General features: G+C 38.7%; 1 pseudogene across 1 annotated transcript; it reads right to left on the reverse strand.

The window, feature by feature from the left end:
* Positions 1-4374: 4374 nt before the first annotated feature.
* On the reverse strand, positions 4375-5704 carry LOC308609157 (peptidyl-prolyl cis-trans isomerase D-like; annotated as a pseudogene). Its single transcript has 2 exons — positions 5347-5704; positions 4375-5191 (listed from the first exon to the last, which is right to left on the reverse strand). The product of its transcript is annotated as a peptidyl-prolyl cis-trans isomerase D-like (transcript).
* Positions 5705-6349: the final 645 nt, after the last annotated feature.

Here is a 6349-nt window from a genome sequence, read left to right on the forward strand (position 1 = left end):
CTAACCTGAGTACAGGCAAACCTGGGAGATACTGAGGGTTCAGTTCCAGACCACCACAATAAAGCAAAAATCCAATAAAGCAAGTCACAAACTGCACTGTAATCTATTAAGTGTGCAACAGCATTATGTCTAAAAAAAAAGTTAATTGTTTAACTTTAAGCAATTTTAATTTTAAAATACTTTATTGCTAAAAAATGTCAACCATCATCTGAGCCTTCAGCAAGTCACAATCTTTTTGCCGGTGGCAGGTCTTGCCTCTCTGTTGATGGCTGCTGACTGATCGGGATGGTGGTTGCTGAAGGCTGGGATGGCTGTGGCAGTTTCTTAAAATAAGACAACAATGAAGTTTGCCATATCAACTGACTCTTCCTTTCATGAACATTTTATCTGTAGCACACAGTGCTGTTTGATAGTATTTTACCCACAGTAGGACTTCTTTCAAAATTGGAGTCAATCCTCTCAAACCCTGCTGCTGCTTTATCAACTAAGTTATGTAATATTCTAAATCCTTTGCCTGTCATTTCAACCACCTTCACAGCATCTTCACCAGGAGTAGATTCCATCTCCAGAACCACTTTCTTTGCTCATCCATAAGAAGCAACTCCTCATCCATTAAAGTTTTATCACAAGATTGCAGCAATTCAGTCATATCTTCAGGCTCCACTTCTAATTTTAGTTCTCTTGCTATTTCCACAAATCTTCATTCCCTAGTCCAGCATGAAAACTCACTCTTCAAAACCAAATTTAGGAGTCACCTTTCTTTACACCTTCCTTAACTTACCAGGTTTCCAAAGTTCTCCGGTTAGGCATCTAGTATAACATTAATAACATTCCATTTTTTTTGTTGTTGCTCATGAGTCTGTCTCTCTCAACTAAGCTCTAAGTTATTAGTGGGCATAAGTCATCATCTTACTCCTGTCTGTATCTATGGCAACTAGCCTTCTGCCATATACATAATAGATAGTAACTGTCTACTTAATTGATCTAAATGGAAGTCCATATAGGGGATATAGTTTGATCTATACTCTGATTTTGATTTATCACTCTGCAAAGGATTGTATTACTAGTTGATTTTCACCACTGGTGTTATCAGATTCAACCAGGCTATTTTATTATTTTTAAATGTGGTAAAATATATAATATAAAACTTACCATCTTAACCATTTTTAAGTGCATAGCTCAGTAGTGTTAAGTATATTCACGTTGTCATGTAACTAATGTCCAGAACTTTTTATCTTGCGAAACTGAAATTTTATGCCCATTAAAAAACAACTACCCATTCCCCGCTCCCCCCAGCCCCTGGTCACCACCATTCTATTTTCTGTTTCTATGAATTTGACTACTTTAGATACCTCATATAAGTGGAACCATACAACATTTGTCTTTTTGTGACTCCAACAGTTGATTTTTAAACTCCAAAAATGTTACATTACCAATAGGCATCAGAAGAGTAAAACTTTAAAGTGGAAGTATTCGCATTTTAATTATTTGTTCACTCACAGAGGGGTCTGTCCTATCAGGACATCTCCAAGCTTATCAGAATTCTCTATTTCCTGTATTTGAAAAGAGCTAATGTGCATTCTCTTATTGTACAAGTTTCCAGATCCCTTGGAGAAAAGACAAGATAGCAGTTGGCATAGGCTAGGAGAAAAAATTCCAGTTAAGGTCTGTAAGCTCTTTAGTGTGTGCTATACAGTGGGAAAAAATAAACAAGTGTCAGAAAAGACAGTAAGCAAATTAAAGAAATACCAGAAACATGACAGCAACCATTCTAGGGGAAAATGGTATCTGTTTCATTCACTCTCAACAAATTTTTGGATTAACTAGAAGTTAAACTTCCGACTTGTCTAGAGTTGTCCTGGGGGAAAAGAATAACAATGGGAAATTTGTGATGTTGAAATGTTCAGAATTTAATGCCATAAATGACAATCTGTACACAACATCAAATCATCTAAATTAAAATGACAAATTCAAGCCATCTTCCAAATGTTGTCTATTTTTTTTTTGTATTGCTCAAGTCTCATCTTGTTCACAATAAAATCCAAAGTCCTTATGATGGCCTGCAAGGCTCTATGTGACCAGGTTGCTGTTAACCCGCTGACCTCATTTCCTATCATTCATTTCTTCATTCACTGTTCAGCCTTCTCTAGCCACAGTGACATTTATGCTGTCTCTTAAACACTCTAGATAAACCTCAGGGCCTGTCCCTTTGTCTACCCGGAAAGCTTTACCCCAAGGCATTCTCATGGCTCACCCCATTACTTCGTTCAGGTCTTTACTCAATGTCCCTTCCTCAAAGAGGTTCCCCAGACCACCTTTTATAAAATAGTACCCTATCTCTGTCACTTTCTATCCCCTTACTTGATTTTATTTTTCTTCATAGAATCTATCATTATCTAGTACATTTCAATATTTTTTGTTGTCTGTCACCCCTTACTAGAATGAAAACTCTGTGAGGTCCATTAGACTTGTCTAATTTGTTTATGCTAGATCTAGCATAGTGCCTGACACATAGTAGATATTATTTACCGAACTGATAAAGTTCCATTTGCCAAGTCATTATGCAGTAGGTAGAAACTCAGTCTCCATACTGTAGGTAAATAAACATTAGATTCTGTCCTCTAATTAGCTAAAAATACAAAATCTCTATGATCCTTACTTATTTGAATTCAGGTGTTCTCCAAGTATAGTTCCTGAACCAACAACATCTGCAGCATCGGGGAAATTGTTAGTAGTTCCCAAATGAATCAGAAATTCTGGGACTGGTGCTCAGCGATCTGTATTTTAGCAAGCCCTCCAGGTAATGCTTAGGGAACTATCAGTCTAATCCAAGTCCTTTTGCACAAGTGAAATCTCTAAGGGTATGCTAGAAAGAAGTTTTCTTAAAGGTAAAAAATGAAAAAGAATAAATGTATAAAATCTAAGTCCAGAAAAGGCAAGAATAGAAAGATAGCTGCTGCCTTTTCTAGAGTTTGTTTTATTTAATGTTAGCAGAGCTTTTTTTTTTTTTTTTTTGGAAGGCCCTATTAGATCTGGGTCAACTATAGCTTTCTGTGGATGCCATTTAAAAGGACCCTTATACCTGCCTCCTTAGAATGAACTTAAGTATTTACTGTTGAGGCTAAATTTGTGCCTTCTCTTTGTAGATGTATAAAACCTCTTGATTTTAATTGATTTTGTTTTCTTCAGAAACATTAAAAATACTTCACGAATATATCCCTGTATTCTGGATAATGACGTGTAAGTTCAGTGGTCACCATTTTCAAAATGATACATTGCAACTTGATAAGTACTGAATGTAAAAGCCAAGATCTCATTAAACAAAACTGGAAATAGAAATGACAGGCATCCTGAATGGGTGTGCATATCTACATCCGTGACCATTCCAGTAGGAAAAAGTGCCAACATCCTTGAAAGTTCTCCCTTTGGTTTTGACTTTTTTTTCAGGATTATTAAGACATTTGAATAAAATAAGGCTTGAAAGAACTTTAAAAAGTATAAAGCACTATACAAGTAAAACTAATCCAAATAATAGCTAACCATTAATTGGACACCTTTCTGTGCTAGGCTCTATGCAAAGCATTTTACATACATTATCACAATCTCTCAGCAATTCTTCAAGGTAGGTAGTATTACCTTCATTTTACAAATGAGGTTACGTAACCTGCCCAAGGCCATATAATTAAGAAATAGTACAGGTGAAATATGAACCAAGATCTGTCATATTTAAAATCCTATGCTGCTAACCTCTACACTCATTGACTCAGCGCCACTTTCACTGCATCTATAACTATATCCACATGCATATATTTAGATAAATTTCAAATATAGCACATTCTCATTGTAGAAATTAAAACGTAAAAGATGTATTTAAAACAAAGAGTTAAACTCCCCTTTGCCATAACCCAACTGCAACTCCACTTTTATTCATATTTGAAATGGGCAAAATTCTGTTTGCCTCAACAGGAATATTTTCCTACTGAAAGTGAAGCAGAAATGTTCTGAAAATATCTATTTTAATAGCTCCCCTGGAAAAAAAGTGTTCTGTTTTAATTACAATAAATGGATTAGTTATTGCATTTCTTAAACATGATTCAGTGAAGTGCACTTCAATTTTTATTTTTTTTAAGTTTTCATCTGTTTATTCAAACAAGATGTGTCTAGGAGTTTAAAATATGCTGGACACCATTATCCTTTGTGAGGAATGCAGAGAGCCATTTAAAATGAAATCAACTTCACCATATTTTGTAACACTGTTACAAACACTGGTCTATTAAGAGTGAATCTCTACGTATTCCTAGGCTGTAAACAATGGGAACTGAAGTCTCAGAGGGATCACATTAGGGATCATACATAATAGACAAAATCCTTAAATTGTCTTATTCGCTTTATACAATCAATGCATACTTAAGCAAAACTGAATTCCTTATTAAGCAAACATTTTTGCATAAGCTGCCTTCTCTTTATCTTTCTGTGCCTTTATCTTTTGCTTGACTCTCAGCAATTCTGCCTGGATAGCTTTATCCTCTGGTGCAACCTCCTGAGCTTTCTTAAGATCAGCCAAGGCTCGATCGTATTCTTTTAGTCCTTGCCATCCTTGGGCTCTACGGTACAGTGCTTTGGTATTTGCTGGGTCTATTTCAAGGGCCTCCAAACAACTGTCGACTGCTCCCTGCCAATCCGACATCTTCAGTTTCCAAGCGCTGATATTCAGCCCGCAGCTCAAAGTGACAGGCTGCAGCTTTGCTCCATTTGCGTTCTCAGTAGCAGCCTTCGAGCCTTCCACATACCTTAAAACTTTTGTGTATTTTTTAATGGCCATCTCCCAGTTCTGAGATTTGAAAAAAGTATTTCCAATGTTTCTTAAGTCTTCTGTTATTAGTAAAATTTTATCTACATCTTTTAAATCTATGTCTGCATCCTCTGGGAAGTCTGGATGACTGTCACCAGATCCATCCTTTGGCAATATTCCCCAATCATCCCCTTCCTTCAGTTCTCCGCATTCTGCAATAATGTACAATTTGGCAGGTTTCTCACCTTTCACCTCCACATTTTCCAGAATCCTTGCCACACCCTTTAATCACTTGGCCAAACACCACGTGTTTCCCATCCAAGTGAGGAGTTGGAACCGTGGTGAAGAACTGAGAGCCGTTTGTGTTGCTGCCTGCATTTGCCATGCTCAGTAATCCGTCTTTATCATGATGTCCATTCTTATAACTTGAATGATGCAACATACCCCGATGGGAACATCTTGGAACAATGAAGATAAGAAGGCACAGGCACCACTAATGTCCTTTAGGAGCCTGGACATTAACCAGGTCTGCTAGTTTGCAAATCCCCTGACACCCCGGACATTAGCGATGGTTTTGTTGCTCTTATAATGGAAATTTTCATCTTCAAATTTTTCACCATAAATACTTTCTCCACCTGTCCCATTCTGATTTGAGAAGTTTCCACCCTGAATCATAAATTTCATAATAATTCGATGGAAAGGGCATCCTTTGAAATGGAGAGGTTTCCCAGTGGTGGGTCCAATGCCTTCTTCTGTACACAACATACGAAAATTTTCTGCAGTTTTGGGTACAATATCTGCAAACAATTCCAAGGCAACTCGACCAACTCGCTCCCCTCCTATGTCCACGTCGAAGAAGATGCGGGGGTTACTGGGATTGGAGGGCTTAGCCTGGGGGAACGGGTGCGACATTGTGGCCCGCAGACGCGTTCCCGAGCGCCTGGGAACACCCCGTGGCCGCCGCGCAGCCCGAACCCCCAAGTCGCTCCGTCTGCCAGGAACGGCAGCGCTGGCGAGCCGCTTCCGACAGGGGTCCGGAATCCGCGGCCCAACTTCTGGCGTCACCTCCCGACTTCCGCCGCCACCGCCGCCGCCGGCCCAGTTCAATTTTTAAAGCAAACATTTGGACTATTAAGACAGTACCAACTAACCTTGCTACTTGCAAAGCAAATGCTTTAGTTAGTTGAGCTGTCCGTGTGGACACATCCCAACATCTCTGTGTTCCCATTCAGCTACAATTCCTCCTCTATCAGCTCTATCATGGGATAAATTAGTCAGAAGCCTGGCAGTCCATCCAGATTTGCTTCATTCTCCAGCAGGGCAGGTGTATTTAACAACTCTCTGGCAGGAGCACAGATTTTTTTTTTTTTTTCGGCCTGCTGAAAAAGATTCTCCAGTTGTCTTTAATGAATGCTGGCTTGATTCTGAGTTGGAGAATTCTCATGGTATCTCAAAGTACCACATGTCAACCTGAACAATCCATTTCCATACCCACTACACTGATATTGCCCACTTGGACTTACAGCAACATAGCAGAGAATGAATTGGGTGAAACCT

This window comes from Mesoplodon bidens (assembly GCF_964165515.1).
Source record: "Mesoplodon bidens genome assembly, chromosome: X".
Classification (NCBI taxonomy): Eukaryota; Metazoa; Chordata; class Mammalia; order Artiodactyla; family Ziphiidae; genus Mesoplodon; species Mesoplodon bidens.